This window comes from Ictalurus furcatus, chromosome 9 (genome assembly GCF_023375685.1).
Source record: "Ictalurus furcatus strain D&B chromosome 9, Billie_1.0, whole genome shotgun sequence".
In the NCBI taxonomy this organism is placed as follows: Eukaryota; Metazoa; Chordata; class Actinopteri; order Siluriformes; family Ictaluridae; genus Ictalurus; species Ictalurus furcatus.
This window is the reverse complement of record NC_071263.1, coordinates 2,252,442-2,275,542: the sequence shown is the minus strand read 5'-3', so window position 1 is coordinate 2,275,542 and position 23,101 is coordinate 2,252,442. Positions and strand designations below refer to the sequence as shown.

The 23,101-nt window shown below is 42.8% G+C and overlaps 1 protein-coding gene across 3 annotated transcripts in view; it reads right to left on the bottom strand.

Moving 5' to 3' along the window:
* The window catches only part of adck1 (aarF domain containing kinase 1), a 95,792-nt gene that overhangs the window by 69,023 nt on the left and 3,668 nt on the right, over nucleotides 1–23,101 (bottom strand). The window lies entirely within an intron of this gene.

Genomic DNA, 23,101 nt, shown 5'->3' with positions numbered 1-23,101 from the left:
CTCTCAAACCTAAATATCATGACGCACGTCATGTAGCGTCGAAATATCGTTGTGACGTGAGACAGACACCAGAACTGCTGCAGATCGTGTCGATACGGAAACGTCGGCCTGCCGTGACGACGAGTCGTTCACAAAGGAGTCGGTTCTTTGAGTCGACTCATTTAGGTGAATGTTGAGACTCAAATACATGAGGTGTCCTGAACTGTCTCACTCCTCTTACTCCACAGCAACTTGCCGACAATTACTTTATTAAACGTAGGAAACTTTTTTTAAATGGCACGTCACACTTTTTTTTTTTATCCGTTTACTGTTACATTTAATGTTGTAGAATGATAACCGTAATCGATGATTATACATTTTTCGCTGTTAAATGGCAACATCCGTTTATTATTAACCTTAGATTATGTGGCGCGTCCATCACAAGTCCCTGTGAATGAGCTGTTACCATAGAAACAATAAAGTATTAGAGCGTTAATATTATAAAAACCTGGGATTTGCAGCTGCACTGACCACAGTAATGCAAAAAGACCGATCACTCATCATAATACTGCAAAATTGGTCCGTTTAGAGATTTAAAAAACAAAAACAAATCGGTGAGTCATTCAGGAGCCGAAAGAATCGACTCTTACCGGTGAGCCGAGTCAAATGATTTGACTCACTGAAATTTTTCTCGTACCCTGTTACTCGTTTAGGAGCAAAATGCATCCTGTCAGGAAACAACAACTTGTAAGAAATGAGATTGTGGCCTGAGAAGGGTTGATACATATTTTTGAACGGAAAAGCGTCCAATTTATTGCGATTTTAAGAGTTTACAAGCTCTAAATGACTCCATGGTTATAATCACAAACAAAATAAAGCCTCCTGTATAATCCATTAACATGTTCGATTTGAAACTTTATGACCAATCCGAACACGATGTATAGTAGAGCGCCAGGATTTAATCCTAATCCTCCCTTTTTTTGGGCGTTCTGCCACCGCTCGGTGCTCACGAGAACCCGGTTTCTCGCCGCACGTGTGCGCCGACAGGATGTGACGGATGGCGGATAATTATGAGGGAAGATGAGATGACACTTTTCATTTCGGCGGATAGAAAACATGTGGCCCAAACAGGCTTTATGCGGTTGAGGAGGAAGGCTGAGCTAATGAGAGAGGAGCGAGGCGCTAATAACAGTAATGATCTCTCATCTCTCAAGCCTGGCTGCAGAAGCTCCACTCCACCCAAGGCTCTGTGTGTGTGGGAGGAAAAGGAAAGAAAATAAAGTATGATCCCTTTTTTAATCCTGCCAAACAAATTCTCCATCTTGGGGTCAAAGTGTTACGCACAGTTCCTCCACTAGGGGCAGCAGAGCAGCTTTTAAAAAATGGCTAATTCCCACAAATCTCATGAATTAATGTTTCCAGCACTTTTTTTTTTAAATGGTAAATGTTGGACAAATGTGCAAGGTACTGTACGAGGTCGACGTGGAGGACGGAATCGGCGCAGAAGCACCACGAGGCACCTCCTATCACGTATGACGGAGTATCACGTCACGCGCACTCTGGGTGAAATTCCCGTCGCAAACACGACCCGTGACGTCTCCGAGTGCAGCGTTTACGTAACAGACACGCTGAACTGAACATGGAGGAGGAAGCGATAAAGGCAAGGACGTCGCTGCAGGAAGGACGGAAAAGCGGGGCAGCGGGACGAGGGGACGCGAGAGGAGACTTCTGAGCGCATGATTATCTTCCACATGATTAATTTCATCTGAGGAAGCTCGTGAAGGTGACCAGGATGAGACAGAAGAGAAGACAGAAAGCCCCGAGGGTGAAATAAGACTTACAAGAAACTCCAAGCTAATTTGCGAGCCCCTCCGAATATTGTGGAGTTTGCTCGATTTTACGTTCTTTTCTACGATCGCAAAATCGCTAAATCCTGGAGAGACTGATTTTAAGATCAAAATCGGTGGCATCCAATCAGCTTGTGACGAAAAAAACGAATGCATATAAATCCTAAAAAGAAAAACGTATCGTGATATGATTGATTACGCCATTGTCGCGTACCATCATGGTTATGACGTAGTATAGGAAACTCAACACACGATGCTTTTTTACTTCCTTTCGTATTTATTTCGTTATAAATAAAATAAATTCCCGAATTCGCTCATCGCGTCTGTTTTCTCCTCTCCATCGCATCCTCCGTCTCTCCACCTCCATCCTTTTCATCCGCACACAGAGCGGCACAATGCCCGAGGTCTGTCCAGCCTAATAAGCGACACAGGCATTAATGACATATTTCCACAGCAGGCAGAAGCCATTAGATGGCCTTTGAAAAAGCTTTGTAGAGCCATCCTCTGAGCACGCTGCTGCCAGAGCACTAATAGGAGCAGGCAAAGGTTACTCTAACACTATCCGGCCTCTCCGGAGCACAAAATAACCACAGTCATGCCATCATATAACACACACACACACACACACATACACACACACAACATACATAACATCTTATTCATCATTAGCGTAAATAATCACCATACGCTGCTGTCTATCATACCACTGTACCGCAGCCCATTTGTACTTTATATCAAAAATACAGGATAATCTTTCAGAGATCATTTGGTCTGTTGTTGGTTTTTTTTTTTGTTTTTTTTTAAACTTTTTTACACACACCTCCTTTATTGTAACCACAGACAAATAGGCCACACCCCCTTCACTGTAACCAATAAATAGACCACACCTCTGTAACTGTAACCAGTAAATAGGTCACACGTCCTTCATTGTAACTAATAAATAGGCAACACCCCCTTTACTGGAACCAATAAATAGGCCACACCTCCTTCATTGTAACCAGTAAATAGGCCACACTTCCTTCACTGTAACCATTAAATAGACCACACCCCTGTAACTGTAACCGACACATAGGCCGCACCTCCTTTACTGTAACCACAGACAAATAGGCCACACCTCCTTCACTGTAACCAACAAATAGGCCACACCTTTGTAACTGTAACCAATAAATAGGCCACACCTCTGTAACTGTAACCAATAAATAGGCCACACGTCCTTCACTGTAACTAATAAATAGGCAACACTCCTTTTACTGGAACCAATAAATAGGCCACACCTCCTTTACTGGAACCAATAAATAGGCCACACCTCCTTCATTGTAACAAGTAAATAGGTCACACTTCCGCCACTGTAACTAATAAAAAGGCCACACCTCCTTCACTGTAACTAATAGGCCACACTTCCTTCACTGTAACCATTAAATAGACCCCACCTCTGTAACTGTAACCAATAAATAGGCCACACCTCCTTTACTGTAACCTATAAATAGGCCACACGTCCTTCACTGTAACCAACAAAAAGACCACACCTTTGTAAACTGTAAATAATAAATAGGCCACACCTCTATAACAAACTAATAAATAGGCCACACCTCCTTCACTGTAAGCAATAAACAGGACACACCTCTGAAACCACAGAGACCGGTGCCGCTTCTCCTTTACTGGAACCATGGACACACAGACACATAGGAACAGGACCTACCTCCTGCACTGTAACTAATAGACACAGAGGCCACACCTCCTTTACTAGCGCGTATACAGTGGCCGCTTTCACTAGAAGTTCAACAATAATCCTGTCACTATCACCGAAAAACTGATTTAGTAAATCTTTACACCCCTAATTAACTCGATTCATCAGGGGGACGAGTTATAATTAAGCCAAATTCTAGCTCCATGGTAAGAAGCAAATTTCAGGGTCATTCCTGAGACAAAACCAGAAGTCCATCCGCCGGTTTTATAATCTCCGAGCGCGGGACGGTGTGTTGCTACTGCATCCCGAGCTGCTCAGTTTAACTTTTACATTGACTTCCTACTCGTATAGCAAGCTGGCCCTAAGGCAAAAGCGCTAATCAATGACCTCTAATGTGTCCCTGCTATCACACCTCGGCGAGAGGCGCTGCTACGACTCGTTTAAACGGTAAAACAACATACACCTGCAAACACACGTAATTATCGTTTCTATAGTAACGACTTACACGAGGACTCGAACGGTGGATGCGCCACATAATCTAAGACTAATAATGAATATTAGAAATGTGCTGTACTTTAAGGAAAATATGGGATATGCTGACGTTTACTGTAAGGAGATGTTTATTACGGAAGGAGTCTCCAGTGTGAGGGGATGGGATTTATTCGCGACGTTTTTATGCGTTTCTGTGACATCAGCTCATCAGATTGCGCTACGGAATGCTGGCAGACGGAGCTTTTCTTCTTCCGCAGTCACGTGCGTACGCGGTGAAAAGACGCCTGGTGTGCCGCGCGCCGCTTCGGTCGCCCGCTCCTTTTGGACGTCGAGGGGGGAATTTGCTTTCATAGAAATTGCATCTAGCATTGCCAGGCAATTATTGCTTTACATTGTGACTTCATCAATAACCCCGGGGAGCAGGCAATTTAGAGGCTGCCCAATCTCAGGGAATTCTCAGCAGTCAATAAATGCACACCAGACCATTAAAAAGACACTCTTATTCTTCACCCCACTACACGCACACACACTCGGCCACCTCCAATCTCGGCTTGAAATTGTGCAGCCAGATGGAGGGCTGTGGGGTCTGTTTGGCTTGCTCCTGGCCGTGACAACAAATTAACATAAAGTAATGAGTCGCCCGAGTGGAACGCCGATGCTCTTATCCCTGTAGCTCTGATCCCATCTAGTCGAGCGGAAGAACAGCGCTATCTGTGCTGAGAGATACAGATAAGCTCTAGATGATCTTCGTGTCGCGCTCAAACCTGTAAAGCTTGATCTGGGGAAAAAAGAAAAAAAAAAAAAAAAAAAAAGAGGGGGGGGGTTGCGACGGAAAACCCGAGTGACCATAAACCACGTCTGCATTTGCATCCTGAGTAGCAGGATTGAATCTTGATGGAGATGATCGGGAGCGTTTCGAGTTTGAAGTGGTATCGAGCGGTCGTTTCGGACCTCCGAGCCACCAGGGGGCCTCGCATTAAGTGCTGGTGCGTGTCCGGTAACGAAACCATGAAAATGAACGTTTCTACATCGATACCTACGATGTCATGCAGTTTAGCATCCTCTCAGCTATCCATGACATTGGTTAGAACAGACTCCGCCTTTTCCCTTGCCGGATTATCCTCGACAAGTTCCCTGCGATTTCGCCGTCGTCAGATCCAGACCTGTTTGCCGAGTCAGCCTGATTACGACGAGGTCAAACGGCGCGATCGGAAAGAAACGCGAGACGCGCCGAGGATTTAATCGAGTGGGACGCAGACGGATAGTGTAGCTTCATTCCGGTAAATTAAATATGCGACGACATGGCGGCATTGTGGACACGGTGACGGATTAAATATTTAAATATTTAGCGTCACCGCTTGATATATTAATACATACATCTCGGGACACTTACTGATCATGAAGACCGGTCCGAAAGATCCGCACGTCTTTTAATAAGCGCCTTAATAACGAAACGCAAACAGAACGTTCATGAGATCAGACATCACAGGATATCATCCGGAAACCCACACTTCACTCGCTCTGCAAGTCGAATCGATACGCTTTTCCTTCCAACTGCCTCGTTTAAAGGAAACTTGAAGAGATCAGACTAAATTAAACTCTCTCTCTCTCTCTCTCTCTCTCAGGATAAATAATGAGTTTTGTGTACTTGGACAGCGAGGTCACACCCAGTGAAGCATGTACACTACCCTAGCGCACTCTAAATAAGTGATTAAGGGACTTTCCGCTGACCGGACACGCAGATATGAACGCGTTCAACTCGGATATTATTCGTATTACTTCGATGATGTTGTTATTATAGACACGTAACGCCTTTAACATCAATATGTAGTATTTACATACTGTTCTAGCGGCATAACGGACATTTTGGCCAAATAGCAGTTACAAAAAAAGGTACAACAAGCAACAATGGATACGTGAATATAAATACACAATATTTAGGTTTTCTAACAGGCATGATAGTTTCGCTAAAAGACTAAAAGAAACGTACATTCCTAACAGCTGTTATTCAGGGTTTATATTATATACATATATATATATATATATATATATATATATATATATAGCGCAAGAGAGAGAGAGAGAGAGAGAGAGCCAAAACTTTCCAACAAAATAGTAGTGCCACATTTTTTTTTTTATTTTTTTTTTATGTAAATAAATTTTTAGCGATTTAAATTTCAAGAAGCTAAATTTAAGCACATCAAGCGGCAGTTTCTGAACTAAAAAAAAATTCATTTCGGTCAACACGTGCCAAGAAGATAGTAGTGACACGTTGAAACAGACGAACAAATCGAATTCGCAAAATGTACATTTTAAAGACGCTAAATTTACGCACGTCAGGCAGCAGTTTCTAAGACATATTTTTAGGCAAAACTTGCCAACAGAACCATATTTGCCATATTTGCATAAATAAATAAATACATGAATAAATAAACAAGCAAGCAAACAAGTAAATATATCCATCGTCAGAAAATAAACATGCTCATTTCTGAATTTTTACATTTCAAGAAGTTAAATTTAAGCACGTCAAGCAGCAAATCCTTAAAAATATTTTCGCTGGAAACAGTGCTGTATAGAAAGTAGATAAAAAGAGTGAACGCACTAAATATTTATTAGAAAACGGACAAATAAATTCGATTTTATTTTAGAATAAAATGTGACAATGGCAGTACATATTAAATGACTCAGTCTATTATTATTATTATTATTATTATTAAAAGTATTTTATTTTGTTTTATCTTATTAGTTACTCAGCTTGTTAATCAATTTGATTTTTTTATATATATATATATATATATATTATTTAATATTACATTTTACAATTTCATTACGGATTGTATGACTTCAACAACAAAAAAAAAATGGTCATCAAACAACATCGTTTCAGCTGTAAAACTTAACATTTTTAACTGCAAGGCGTTTTTTTATTTCAATTTTTCGGTTTTATTTACTCTTAATTTCGATTTCAGTGTTTCTCATCACTGCAGGCAATGAGTGCACTTTTACATGTAGTATTTTTCCATTTCCTTTTTTTTTTTTTTTTAAATAAGCATGAAATAAAATGCTAGCCAACCCTGAGGTTTGTATTATGAAGCAGAAATACAGAAAATTCCCTTTAATCTTTAAAATTGCTCCGGGAAACCTCTTCAGGGAAGAGCCTTTCAAACGAGAGCCTCCGAAAACAGAGAGACAGAAGAGCTGAGTGAGATTATTATGACCTTCAGGAACGTCTGAGATTTGACCTTCATACGGTTGTTAAAAGCATCTGAGCTGTGAGGAGCCGCGAGGAGCCGCGAGGAGACACATGTCCTCCTGCATCGGAGACGCACAGCTGTTATTAACGGACGGAATTAAAGCCTTCGGTGCGCTACTAGAGTCTGGATTTTGATTGGTCAGAAGGTGTTGATTCGTTTTCTATAACATCAGCTCCGACATTAACGCGGCTACAAATCACAACTTGGGCTGCCGGATGTTTATAGAAGGAGTCTCCAGTGTCAGTCCTTCGTAAAACAGCCGGAAGTTTATGGAAGGAGTCTCCAGTGTCAGTCCTTCGTAAAACAGCCGGAAGTTTATGGAAGGAGTCTCCAGTGTCAGTCCTTCGTAAAACAGCCGGAAGTTTATGGAAGGAGTCTCCAGTGTCAGTCCTTCGTAAAACAGCCGGAAGTTTATGGAAGGAGTCTCCAGTGTCAGTCCTTCGTAAAACAGCCGGAAGTTTATGGAAGGAGTCTCCAGTGTCAGTCCTTCGTAAAACAGCCATCCGGCTATTTTACGAAGGACTGACACTGGAGACTCCTTCCATAAACATCTCCTTGCTGTCAGAGCCGTGAGCCATCTGACATCTGTCTGATATCTTTCAAGACAGGAGGAGTTTACGCTTTCGCGGAGTCTCGAGAACATAACAAGGTTACACCACAGGAATTTGCATCGCGTCGTCCTTGATTATTTTCCTATCACGGCATAAACGCCGAGTGTTTTACTGCTCATTGAATGCTATGTTTAGCATTCGCTAACGCTACGTCGTCGTTCCACGGTCTGAAACGACGCGCGGTAAAATCCGACGATCCCTGCATTCGATTTTATTTTTTAAGTAGCTAATTAGTCTGTGTGTTTTGGGAGAGAAAGCTGCTGTAACACCTGCTCTACACCTGAGTGCGACACGGACACGAGCGTGCTAATGTTTCTCTGCGGAAATTCATTACGGCGGCCATTTCATGCACTGCTGCGACCTAACCAGCGACTGATTTACTGTTCCACTCCGTGCTGTGAACGAGCACCACGGCGAAAAAAGTCTAGAAGGAGACGTATTCCTGTTTCAGCGTTGCAGAACAGAGCGGAGACGCCATCTTCCTTCCTCCTGACCCACACACACACACATTGCAACCATCTACATGAAGGATTAAGCAGGTGAAAAGACAACGTGCCTTAACGTACAAAGCTTCACAAGCATGGCGGGGACGTGTGATTACGAAACCCTCCCTCCATCACCGCACCGTTCACTCAAGGATGATTTGTAATTTAAAGGTCTGATAGTCACCGCCGCCATTTATATCTCCCGGATCGTCTGACCCCTCCTTCCTCGGCTTATAATGGACTACAATGAAGTCCGGTGATGGACTGAAACCCCAGGAGACTAAACTAAAGGCAGATATGTGAAGCAGCACATGTGTTTGGGCCATGATAGAGATTTTTTTTTTTTTTTTATATACAGCTGATCAATATCATCCATCTCCTTACGCACTGTGTTTTTATGGCTCTGTTTGATCCAAGTTTTATAACAAAAATAAATAAATAAATAAAAACATAAAATTTGTCAAGCAGTTACTCAACTTAAGAATTCATGCAGTTTAAAAAAAAAAATCACTCTTAAAAATAAAAATAAAAATTTAAAACCCAAACACAGTTTAAAAAGACACACAGTGATTCATTAAACATTCTTAAAAATAAAATTAAAAAACACTTATAAAATGGTTTATTTAAAAAAAAACCTTGTAAATTATACAGTTTTAAAACACTGTAAAAAATTATTATTATTTTTTTTAATTTAAAGTTATTTATTTTTTTTATTTAATTAGCCATCAAGACAATGTTGGGACAGCGGGGTTTTTTTTTTGTTATTTAAAAAAAAAGAATTTAATTGAATTTATTGGAGTCAGTAAATTATTCAAACAGTAAAAATGCTAAATATCTGGCCTTGTTACAGATCTAATTTTAGCAGCAGCAACTTTTTTTTCCGGTCCTGTACCGTAAAAAGCGTCATGTTCTTAACTCGCATATAATAATAAGCCACTTCAGAGCGTCGAGGACTCCAAGAGCACGGAGAGAGAGCTTTATTTAATTAAAACATTCAATAATACTCATTACTTACGTGTGGAAATAAACGAATCCTTACGTGGAAATAAATGAATCATCACACGTGGAAAGAAGTGATTCGGTAAATGTGGAAGTAAATGAATCATTACGTGGAAATAAATGAATCGCGACATGTGGAAAGAAGTGATTCGGTAAATGTGGAAATAAATGAATCATTACATGTGGAAATAAATGAATAATTATATATGAAAAATGAATAATTACATGAATAAATAATAGAATAATTACATAAATTAATCATTACATGTGGAAATAAATGAATCATTATGTATGGAGATAAATGAATCATTACATGTGGAGGTAAATGAATCATTACATGTGGAAATAAATGCATCATTATGTATGGAGATAAATGAATCATTACGTGTGGAGGTAAATGAATCTTTACATGTGGAAATAAATGAATCATTATGTATGGAGGTAAATGAATCATTATGTGTGGAGGTAAATGAATCATTACATGTGGAAATAAATGAATCATTATGTATGGAGGTAAATGAATCATTACGTGTGGAGGTAAATGAATCATTACATGTGGAAATAAATGAATCATTATGTATGGAGGTAAATGAATCATTACGTGTGGAGGTAAATGAATCATTACATGTGGAGGTAAACGAATCCTTACATTTGGAGGTAAATGAATCATTACATGTTGAAATAAATGAAACATTAAATATGAAAATGAATGAATCATTATGTGTGGAGGTAAATGAATCATTACATGTCGAAATTAATGAATCATTATATATGAAAATAAATGAATCATTACGTGTAGAGATAAATGAATCATTACGTGTGGAGATGAATGAATCATTATATGTCGAAATAAATGAATCATTATATATTAAAATAAATGAATCATTACGTGTGGAGATGAATGAATCGTTATCTATGAAAATAAACGAATCGTCATGTGTGATAAGAAATGAATCGTTACATGTGGATATAAATGAATCGTGTGACAAATGTATTTATTTATTTTTTAAATCACAGTCAGTCACTACACGTGAGAATATGTGAGACATATCTATAAACCACCACACTAGATGTCTGTGTGAATTTTCTGTAAGTGTTCAGATGCGTGAGGTCCAGGAGGAAGAATGTTATCCGTGCGACATTATTGTGATATCCACCAGCAGCCGATTTCACTCTTTAGAGCCTCCTGACAGGTCGTGTACTCAAAGCTAATGAAATCTGTAGTGCGATTAAATATGCACACTTTCAAAACGCAGTAAATCTCTCTCTCTCTCTCTCTCCCTCCCTCCCTCCCTCCCTCTCTGGTCAGCGTGGCTGTTCTGCAGTCAGGGATCGTAAATGGGGTTTTAAAAGACTCCTGCAAAATTTCCCATCATAGGAGATCTCTATTAATTAACGTAGAGAGTAGCTAAAAGCCAGATCCTACACTGAGTGCTTTATTGCGCCATCACGGCCAATTATCTGCCTATTTTTCAGCCGAGCTCCGAGTTAATAAATTCCGAGAGTGCAGATGGATGTGCTGCCTCGACTGTGCTTTTCAAATAAATAAATAAATAAACAAATAGAATAATTAGTTTCCACAAAAACCTGCAGCTTGCATGAGCATCATGCCATGCTTAGTGTTATTCTTTGAGAGCAAACTGAACCTACATTTACCAGATTAACAAAAAAAAAAACGTCACGTGAAAAAGAGAGCGAGAGATAGAGAGAGGAGAAATGAACAGGAGCAATTTAGCTCGGAGCCACAGCTAATTTCATGCTCTGCGTTTTATTCTCCTGCTTCAGTAATTCGGAGTCGGTTAGGCATGCGCACTGGAGCGCTGAAACACTGAAACACTGAAACGCTCCTCTGATAATCCAGGACATTTACCCTCGGGTTGGATGCACAAGACTTCAGACTATGGATCACAGCTCACAACGTCCGCCCTGTATCTAATATAATGTTTTAGATAAGCACCGAGTACGTGCACATTCATTCCTTTCCCGGAATCCTATCCTATATATCCGGTACACATTAATACGGCGTTAAAACCCGAACGTTTGACGCGTTCGGTTAAATAATTCCGTCGCGTCCAAGGTTACACGCACACATCTCCTTCTGTTGTAAAGCACGCCGCTCACAGACGCGTCGCGGGTGCGTTGTGGAGAATTGACCATTAACCATCTGTTAAACATAAATCAGGAAAGAGCGCTCTCGATTAGCGCAGTCGTAAAAATAAAAAAAAAAAAGCGTTTTCGTCTTAATGCTCGAAATGGCCGTGTGTGATGAGCGCTAGTTCCGTTTGTGTACTTCCGTACATAAGGACGCCGTAAACGGAGCAAGATAAGCATCGACAAATCACGCCGGAAATGCTCGATTTTGATGTTTGTCGGTAAACGAGACCTTTTAGCGGTACGATATGTAAAGCATAAAACGCTTCAGGATGTACGGCTTCATTTAAGGAAAACCATCAGCGGTCCACTTTTCCGGTTATTTTCCACTAACGGCACGTATTACTTACGTTTAAACGCTCTGAACGTCCACGAAACGAGTCGGTTCCTGTTATCACTTACGTTACAGAGCCTCTCTTTGGTTTCAACTTCGCGCAGCTCGTCACGTTACTGGAAGAATACGGAAGAATTAAAAAAAAAAAACGCAAGACGAAGCCTGAAAAGGGTTTAAATTCAATAAAGGTACACATCCGACAGCTGTATTAAGTATTTATGTGCGCGGCTTGAAAAAGGGGCTTGTCAGCATTTCTTGAACAGAAACGTTAAACGCTCTACTCCCCCCCCCCGGCCCCCGCCCCCGCCATACTTCCCCAAGAGAGCCTCACGTTATATATATAACACTCAAGCCCTCGAAGGACATGACCTATATACGCGCTCACATTTACACTGTAGATGTGTTTGCTTTGGACTTTGGACAATTCCATGTGTGTGTGTGTGAGAGAGAGAGAACGAGAGAGAGAGAGGGGGGTTTTTAGACAGTGCTGCCATCTAGTGTTTCTAACAATATTTACAATCAAAAATCTTGAAGGGGGGGGGGGGGAGCAACGATGTGCCCTTGATGTGTCCGCCCGTGATTATCAGTGAGTTCCAGTCACAGCTGATGTATTTACTGGATTAAACAAACAAAGATTTTTTTTTTTTTTTTAAGTCTTAAAACGAATCCCGTCATTAATTAAAGTTGTCCTCATGCAGCATTAGGGTAATAAATCCGAACCGCGGTGCTGTAGAATTCTCCATTCTGATTGGTCAGAATCAATGCGCGCATTCCAATACGTCATCGTTTCTATGGTAACGGCTCGTTCGTGGGGACGTCGACGGCAGACGCGCCACGTGAACGGATTAAAAACGCGTGTGAAGGAGGTGTTTGTTTATGGTTTAGGATTTATGGAAGGAGTCTCCAGTGTCGGAGGGAAAGCCGCAAGCTTATTTCCGACAGAACGTAAGTGACGTACAGGAAGGAATCTGTTTCAACATTAAGATGTCGCTTTAAATGGATAGAAAGTACAATGTGTCGTGATTTAATTCATTTTAAAAAGTCAGAATCGTTGTCTAAAATGGTGTGGTGTGAGCGGAATAAAACACTTCAGCTTCATCACACCAGTCATCGTGGTTTATTTTCTATAACAGCACACCCCCAAGTGTTTCATTCCTTCAGCGATTGCTCGTGCGGTGTAACGTGGTTGCTGTGGTTAATGTTACTAATTTGTTTATAAGCTGGGAAAAAGATCCTAAAGTATTGAGTAGAACATATGGCAAGAAGGTACACGCAAAAATAATACCTGCGGGTTTGGATAAACCTTCTGATGGAGTGTGAGCGAGATCGGATAAACCTTCTGTTGAAGTGAGCGAGATTGGATAAACCTTCTGTTGGAGTGAGCGGGATTGGATAAACTTTCTGTTGGAGTGAGAGGGATTGGATAAACTTTCTGTTGGAGTGAGCGAGATCGGATAAACTTTCTGTTGGAGTGTGCGAGATCGGATAAACTTTCTGTTGGAGTGAGCGAGATCGGATAAACATTCTGTTGGAGTGTGAACGAGATCGGATAAACTTTCTGTTGGAGTGTGAGCGAGATCGGATAAACCTTCTGTTGGAGTGTGAGCGAGATTGGATAAACCTTCTGTTGGAGTGAGCGGGATCGGATAAACCTTCTGTTAGAGTGTGAACGAGATCGGATAAACTTTCTGTTGGAGTGAGCGAGATCGGATAAACCTTCTGTGGGAGTGTGAGCGAGATCGGATAAACTTTCTGTTGGAGTGAGCGAGATCGGATAAACTTTCTGTTGGAGTGAGCGAGATCGGATAAACCTTCTGTGGGAGTGTGAGCGAGATCGGATAAACTTTCTGTTGGAGTGAGCGAGATCGGATAAACTTTCTGTTGGAGTGAGCGAGATCGATAAACTTTCTGTTGGAGTGTGAGCGAGATCGGATAAACCTTCTGTTGGAGTGAGCGAGATCGGATAAACCTTCTGTGGGAGTGTGAGCGAGATCGGATAAACTTTCTGTTGGAGTGAGCGAGATCGGATAAACTTTCTGTTGGAGTGAGCGAGATCGATAAACTTTCTGTTGGAGTGTGAGCGAGATCGGATAAACCTTCTGTTGGAGTGAGCGAGATCGGATAAACCTTCTGTTGGAGTGAGCGAGATCGGATAAACTTTCTGTTGGAGTGAGCGAGATCGGATAAACATTCTGTTGGAGTGTGAACGAGATCGGATAAACTTTCTGTTGGAGTGTGAGCGAGATCGGATAAACCTTCTGTTGGAGTGTGAGCGAGATCGGATAAACCTTCTGTTGGAGTGAGCGGGATCGGATAAACCTTCTGTTAGAGTGTGAACGAGATCGGATAAACTTTCTGTTGGAGTGAGCGAGATCGGATAAACCTTCTGTTGGAGTGTGAGCGAGATCGGATAAACTTTCTGTTGGAGTGTGAGCGAGATCTAATAAACCTTCTGTTGGAGTGAACGGGATCGGATAAACTTTCTGTTGGGGTGAGCGGGATCGGATAAACTTTCTGTTAGAGTGTGAACGAGATCGGATAAACTTTCTGTTGGAGTGAGCGGGATCGGATAAACCTTCTGTTGGAGTGTGAGCGAGATCGGATAAACTTTCTGTTGGAGTGAGCGAGATCGGATAAACTTTCTGTTGGAGTGAGCGAGATCGGATAAACCTTCTGTTGGAGTGAGCGAGATCGGATAAACTTTCTGTTGGAGTGTGAGCGAGATCGATAAACTTTCTGTTGGAGTGTGAGCGAGATCGATAAACTTTCTGTTGGAGTGTGAGCGAGTTCGGATAAACGTTCTGTTGGAGTGAGCGAGATCGGATAAACCTTCTGTTGGAGTGAGCGGGATCAGATAAACCTTCTGCAGGAAATGTCGGTGCGTTGTCAGAATTCCTTCAGGAACGACCGATTTCAGGACGAAGTTCTATAACTCTAAATCATTGCTGAAACCCGAGAGAACAGGAAAGCACACGTACTGTATCAGATGTTCATTTGCATGATTGCGTGTTCCAGATGTGCTGTGAATTGAGCTCTTTAAATACAGCATTAAAATGACAAGCTCTAAATCAAGCGCGTTACATAAACACACGCGGTTCGGGTTTTTCCGTGCAGCTGAGAAGCTGAGAGAAAATCAGCACTGTTTGTCCTCGCTTGATGCTCATTTCCTTCACCTTCACTCCCTCTTTAAATCGGTGGGATTTTAAAAAGAAGAGCACAAACACAACATCTGTGCGACTCCTGGCAACCTTTTTTTTAATTTTTTTTTAAACCGTTTCTCAACAGCAAAGTGGCGTTTAATGACAGCGCGGAGGCCGCAAATGAAACGGCGGGTTTTTTCCCCCAGCAGCTCACGTGTTCTCGAATTCTCCCCAACTCGTAAAACTGCATCTTATTGCTTTTTGTGTCAAATAAACTGGAATTTTGTGACGAATTACTGATGAAATTTCAGGACATCGTAAACTCGTAATTTCCAACATCCGACTAGGAAAAAAACCCCAAAAAAAACCACAGAACATCACCTCAACCAGGATTGCAAACTCGGGACGATCTCCTCAAACCCCTCCCCCCCGGAATACAGCGTTAGACTACAGTCCTCGCTTCTGATTGGTCGGGAAGTGTTGCGCTATATATAAGGTAAGTGATTCGCAGACGCTTCACTGATTCGCTGATGTTTGATTCACTTCGAGTCGATTCAGAGTCAAATCGCTTTCTCGCTAGAGTTCCCCACCTCGCTCAAGACGTTCTCGGACCCGGGCGCGATTGCGGTATCGCCTCGAAGCGGTCGTGTTGTGTCTCGTAGCGGAGTTCCCACGTTGAAATCCAGCCTAAATACGTGTGAGCCGCCTTCGGCTAAATAACTGACATAAAAACGCGCGTGATTGGATAAACCGAAGAGAGTCATGTTTAAACAAACAAACAGAAAGTTGTGTTTATATTCGTTTAAGTATTAGTTCTTTTTCTCTCTTTTCTTTTCGTTCTGATTAACAGCCCCTGGTGTAGGGGGTAATTCTTCGATCAGTGGATTACTGCACGCCACCATTTTGTAATCACGCCTGTAATTAATTGCTATTGACTTTTTTTTTTTTCTAGAAAAAGTCAACTGAAAAAAGTTAGCATTTGGTACAAACTCATACTTGTTTTTTTTTAAATCCCTTTCTTTTTGAAAGCTTAGTCATTTGTACATGAGTGTCCTTCTGCTGCGCTGCCAGTTTCATCGAAATGGATGCCACTTTGCTAGCTAACATCAGCCATTTTGCTAAGTGTTTTCTATTTTTCACCACCTCTCCCTCGCATAACGTCCGTTCAGCTCCGAGTTTGACCTGACCAACTCGGAGATGAGTGACAGGAACATTACAGCGGGCAGGGGAAATAAATAAATAAATAAATAAATAAATAAGAAAGAAACTTCCGTTACCACTGACTCATAATAATACCGTTTAAATTTGCGGCGAATGTGACGTCCCGGCCTCGTCCTGTCTGACATTGTGGCGTCTCCGCGTCCCTCCTCCGATAATGTTTGCGTGTCAGCAGGTCCGCGCCGATGTGATATGCATTATTCATTAAGGCTAAGTAAGCTACATTTAATTTGCGAATCAGCTGTTCGCGTTAGCCCTAATGACATGCTAATAGCCGTGGAGACGCTCAATTCCCTGAGCAGAAGTCCCTGAGAGAGAAAATGCTACAGTGAAGAAGGTCTGCATTATCCTGGATGATTTTGTGTAACGTTTGCGGTCTAGCACGGCGCATTATCCTGCTGAAAGAGGCCGCTGCGTCGATAACCATCGCCTCGTTGATTATTTTCCAATAACGACGCGTCCTGAGGTTTTGGTGGGGGGTCTTTATTTTTTTTTTTTCCTATTCCTTGCATAAAAGATAAGGTAATTATCGAGTTGATATAAAACTCAATATCTGTGAACGTAATTACGCCTGGACTACAATGGAGTTTTCGCTAACAGGCGAGAATTGATAAGTCGATGTTTAATTTACAGCCCAAATAAATCAGCCCCGTAAATGTTCTGAACGCTCTGATCCCGTCGTCCTTCGACGGAGTCGAAACTCGACTCGGCGAGGAAGGGGATTCGGTTGTCTCGTTTTTCCGGCGCGAACGAGAAAGGCAGATAAACATGAAATAAAAAATTAAATAAAGTAAAATTGCACTAATGGTGGCCTTTCAGTGTAATTTAGCAGTTAATTGCAGTTTCTGAACTCTCGCTTCTTGAAGTGAACATTCTTCTAAACATCTAATCAGCCTCTAATTATTTTCACAGTTCCCCACAGGCCTTCAGACAGCGCCGGCGTTCTCACCGAGACGGCGTTAAAATGCACGACAAAAAACAAACCAAACACGCGACACGCCACAAAAGTAAAGCACAAAAATATGTTTTAAAACTCTTCACCCGAGGCGGTGAGAACGGAGTCCAGGTTAGAGCCGGGGAAAGGAAACGGAAACGGACGCCGTCCGTACGCTCGGGTTTTCCGGGGGCCGGAGAGGACCTGCAAACTGACGAGAACAACGTCGTTCCTTCATGCATGCAATCCACTTCTGTCGTCATTTTCCCTCTGCATTCCCACAAGCCTTCAGGATTAAATTACAATCTGGAGCTGAAGAACACCTTTCCACTCGCACGGTCTGAGAGATATTTTCTCTTTCTGGAAGCTGGCTCAACGTGGAGAGTCGGACATCATTGGCTAACGACACCACCGCAACTTGCCATCACTGACATACTTTTCCATGTCGTTACTTAAACCAAATAACAACCATCATCACCATATTCGACCATCTAAGAGGATTTAACAGTCATGTTTAGGGGTTTTTGTGTGTGTGTGTGTGTGTGTGTGTGTGTGTGTGTGTGTGTGTGTGTGTGTGTGTGTGTAAAGCCATCGATTCAAAATATAAGCATTCTCCCCCAAAACAGGCCTATTTGAGATGCGAAACCAGTCCGAGTAGAACTGCAATTAATCGTTAAAATGGTTTCCATTACGATAGGAAGTGCAGACCGTTTGATAAAGTCGGAATGACAAGGCTGATGGAAACATCCTGCTTGCTGTCAGTGGTGCTCATTATGAAATCATCACCTTTTTACGTTCCGACTTCCTCCTTCGGAGTGTAACTTAATATGATGAATCCTGTGGCTTAGGGACGAGCTGAGGTGAATCAAAAAGAGCAAAAAAAAAAATAATCATAAAAAGGCTCTGACGACCTTCGACTCATCGCCATTAATCATGCGGAAAAATGTCTGGCGTTTCATTATCGGCCTCGGCAGTGCCGCTGCTCCCCCACGGGGCCGTTAGAGGGAGTTAATGAATTACCGCTTAACACCCCAATTAACAAGGTGGGGCCAGATCAGGAGAGCGCCAGAGAGGCTTGTGGGATATCGCTGAGAAACAAATGACTCTTCGTGTGGGGGGGGTTCTGAGGTGTTTTATCAGGGCACCTTGTACAGGCAGACACGTACGTTTCCGTATACTTTATAATAGTGTTTGATGAAATGATTCAAACTATTCTGAGCCATTAGTACAAGAATGATTCATTAAAAGGCATCGTTAGTCTAACGACTCAAACGACTCGTGATTCATAGTGTGTTTTACCTCTTAAAAAGTTCGGTCTTTAAAAACGAAACAGTACCATGAATTTTTTGAATTCATCCATCCGTCCGTCCATCTGCTATACCGCTTATCCTACAGGGTCACAGGGAACGTAGAGTCTATCCCAGGGAGCATGGGGCACAAGGCGGGGTACACCCTGGACGGGGTACCAATCCATCGCAGGGCACACAATCACATACACGGTCACACACCCGTTCATACACTAAAGACGCTTTGGACACGCCAATCAGCCTATCATGCGTGTCTTTGGACTGGGGGAGGAAACCGGAGTACCCGGAGGAAACCCCCGCAGCACGGGGAGAGCATGCAAACTCCGCACACACAGGGCCACGGTGGGAACCGAACCCCCAACCCTGGAGGTGTGAGGCGAACGTGCTAACCACTAAGCCACCGTCTTCCCAATTTTGAATTCATTTTAATAAAAAAAATTTTTACAACCATAAAGGCCACACCTCCTTAATTTGGACTGACAGGCACTGAGGTCACATCTCCATTCATTGTTTCTGACAGACACATAAGCCACATCTCCTTATTTTTTACGGCTCACGTAGATCCCAAGCCTTCTTCCCTTTCACTGACAGGCACAGATTCCACAGCTCTTTTATTCTTTTCTAAAAACCCCAGAAGCCACTCCTCCATTGTTTTCTGACAGCCACAGAGGCCACGCCTCCTTTGTTTTTTTCTGACATAAGCCACACTTTCTTATTTTTTAATACTGGCACGAGACCACACCTTCTTCCCTTCGATTGATAGGCCTCCTTAATTTTAACTGATAGTCATAGAGGCCACGCCTCAGTCATAGAGGCCACGCCTCCTTAATTTTAACTGATAGTCATAGAGGCCACGCCTCCTTAATTTGGACTGAAAGGCACAGAGGCCACGCCTCCTTAATTTGTACTGAAAGACACAGAGGCCACGCCTTCTTAAACGGAATGAAATGCACAGAGGCCACGCCTCCTTTATTTGGACTGAAAGTCACAGAGGCCACGCCTTCTTAAACTGAACGAAACACACAGAGGCCACGCCTCCTTTATTTGGACTTGATATGTCCCAGTGTTATGCATACAGAGGCGTTACCTGCCATGCCTTTGTTTAGCTTCATTTTTGATGACAGGCACAGGGGCCACGCCTCGTTCAGTTTTATCACACACACTAAGGCCACGCCTCTGACTGGCAAAACATGAACCATATTTTATTAACCAGTTTAGACCCCGGAACTGAGGCGAACGCTTATCTGCACCGAGGGGAAGTGTGTATGGTGGATAAGCAGCACTTAGGAGAAATGTCTTGCGATGCCCTTGTAGCGTGCGCACTTCAGTCGCTCCCCAGCCATCAGAATCTCAGACAGCGGTTCTGCTCGGCTGGAGCAGGAGAGCCATGAGGAGCCCATCAGCGCTTCTCTGGGGGGAAGTCGTGCGGAATAAACCCCTCGCTGAAGGCTAATTTGCTGTGCTAATGCTCTGTGAGGGCTGGTCAAGGACTCAGAGATAGGGCTACAGCAGATGGGCAGGAAACACACACACACACACACACACGTCAAGATACTTACACATAAACAAATACAAACAGCCTGTCCAAGTCTGAAAGCATTCCACCTGAAATAATGGTAAAACCCGTCTCTCTGGGGAAGAGCAGCTGGTGCCAAGCCATGCCTTAGTAAGTGAAAACTACAAGCTCAGAGAACGTCAGCTCACAGGAGCATTTGGAAGAAGCTGGAGGACATCGCATGGCATGGAGACGCATCGGCACTCATTCGGTTACCTGTTACTACTCTCTTTACTACTTTACGGCCCGGCAAATGAATTTAGAATCCAAATTAGGAATGGAGTATGCTGGGAATTGAATGGAAAGGAATGAATTGGAATAGAATAGTATGTCACGGAAATAGGTATCATAAACAGAGAAAGGAAAGGAACGGAATAGAATGGGCATCGGAATGGAAAGGTAAAGAAAGGGATGGGATTAAATGGAACAGAAAGGGGTTGGCATGGAACAGAACAGAATTGAATGGGGTGAGACGGAAATGGAATGGAAGGAATCGAATCGCCACGACTCCTGACTCCACAGCGGCTGGTCGGAATGTTGTTTACTCCGTACCGAGACGCGGAAGCGGATTCCGTACGTCATCTGTGTGGAGAGTGGCGCGAGCACCTGGATTCCTACCTCTGCCACATGCGTTATTCATACTCGGCGTGTAAGCCTCGCTGTCGTCTAAATCCGCAGGTGTTCCCCGCTCGGTAATCAGAGCAGGCCGGAGAGCAGCCGTCGCTCAGCTCCGGCAGATACGACACGATCGCTATTGTACAGAGGAAGTGGACGGAGAGAGAGACGGCAGATTTATTCTGGCATGGGGAACATGGGTGTCAATGTTTATTCCACAGTGGTCGTAATCACCAGTGGGAAGATTCTCTTCTCAGACTGCTGATGAGCCCTGCACACACACACACACACACACACACAGCAACACACACCGCAATGACACGACGGTAAAATAGAGTGAGGGAAACACAGCAGGGGGCGTGAAGCCGGGATTAAAATACTTTTCTCAGGTAATCACCTGCCAATCGAGAGGGCTGCCTACTCTCTCTGATGTGTGTGCAAAGGAAAGAGCGCTGTGTCGAGCTAAATGCGACAATTTACAACAGAATCAAACAAAAGAATCAAACAGACCATAACTCGTGAAAATACTACATCAAACAACACAAGTTGTGCGTCTTAACGACGAGAAAACCGCCGTCATTCGGCCTTCTACAGTACTACCCGTCATCGTCACGCGCATGAATGAGCCACAGCAGGTCGGCGCGGAAGCTAAATCCTGCTCACGAGACACTTCGCATCATCTGATGAACACAATACAGGCGTGGACGATGGTTTAATGGTCTCCGGGAGTCTTTTCAGAGGTACGAGGAGCAGCTGGCCCGGGTTTCGGAGAGCCGAGGGACGGTTAACTGCGTGGAACGGCCCTCATTACAAGAGCAGTCGTAAGGCATGGGCCGTCAGAGCGGCACGGCAGCTGGGACACGACCCGCAATCCCCTACTCACTGCTCACGGCGTGATGGCGCGAGGTACACGGACGGATAAAAACGAGGCCGCGGGAGAAATCTGTCAAGGGCTAGAGATCGAGCAGCTCGTGTCTTTGCTGGAAAACGGGTGTATTTAAGATCTTGTGCGGAAGGAGCGTCATCACAAGGACGTCTCGGTGTTGTGCTGCAGTAGGAGAATAATCAACGACGGACGGTTTGACGTGATGAAGCACAGTCTCGGTTACCATCCCAACGTATAACCATACCAGCACGTCTTGAAGGGTTTTGTTCCTCTTGGCCAAGAGCTGAAAATTTGTGTTGGAACAAGTGCGTTAATATAATATTATTAGTATTACATAAATGTAGTTTGCTGCCGTGATTGAAAATGAATCAGCACCTCCTGACCAATCAGAATTGAGAATTCAACTCACAAACTAACCGAGGAATGAGCATGTGAATAAATGTTAGCCTATAACATACTGTATGTATTTACCTAAAAGCGGATGAATGTTGAATTTCGTGCTTAAATACAGTACGCCGGCCTATGACGACCCCGGTCAGCTCGAATAATTGCACTTACGTGATACGTGAAATATAGAAAACATCATGAGAGCAAATTTTTAGCTCGTAGACAAAATATAATTGGCCAATTTGGAATTATCAAGCACTTCTCGCGATATTTCCAGGAAATACATTTCTGTGTAGTGATAAAGTATCGGATGTCGGATCTGTCCTTTCTAAGCCCGCCTGAACAGCGGTCATCTATCTGTTTATTTGTTCATAGCTAATATTCCAGCTGTGACGAGGAAATAAATCGTACGACCGAGCGAACTGGATCACCTCTACGGCTTCATAATAATTACGAGGCAAATCTCTTCTCTATATCAAACCAGGGGCTTGCATTAATTCTAATCAGCGAGTGTAGTGAGGCTTGACAGCAGGCCCCGAGGGGAAACAGTGTGTGTGTGTGTGTGTGTGTGTGTACGCTATCACACTCTGAACGGCTGAATTTCGCTCGTCAGGCTTCACCGGCTGCTCAGACACACTGACCTTTCCCCAGCCTCGATCAGACCAGGCAGCAAAATAAAACGTACACAGATTTCCTCCCAGCCCAAAGATATTTGGTGTCTAAAATCTGCTTTACTTTAGCGCAGGAGCTACGAGTACGGGATAATCTTACAGCTTACAGCAGTCAGTTTGGCATCAAACCTGTGTGTTAAACACGACGTACAAAACGACGTCGCAGAAACACAGGAAGCAGCTGAAGTTGAATGGCATCTGACCCATGTAGGGGGTGTGGCCTAACATTAGAAGGTGGAGTTTATGTAAATGATAGTCAAATTATCCAACTTTTTTTTTTTTGATTTTTTTTTTCAGGATCAAAAATATAATAATAATAATAATAATAATAAACAGACCACAATTTGATATACTATAACAAAACTTTTTCGCTTTTCTGTTATTTATTTAAATTTTATTCCTTGTCTCCATCTGTTAGGCGTGGCTTTAATAGTCCATAAAAAAAAATTTTTTTTAAACATTTTACATTACATTAATCATTATTGTCCTCAGAAGAAGAAAGTGTCACCAAAAAAAAATAGCAGAGAAACCAACAAATTCGTTTAGCTG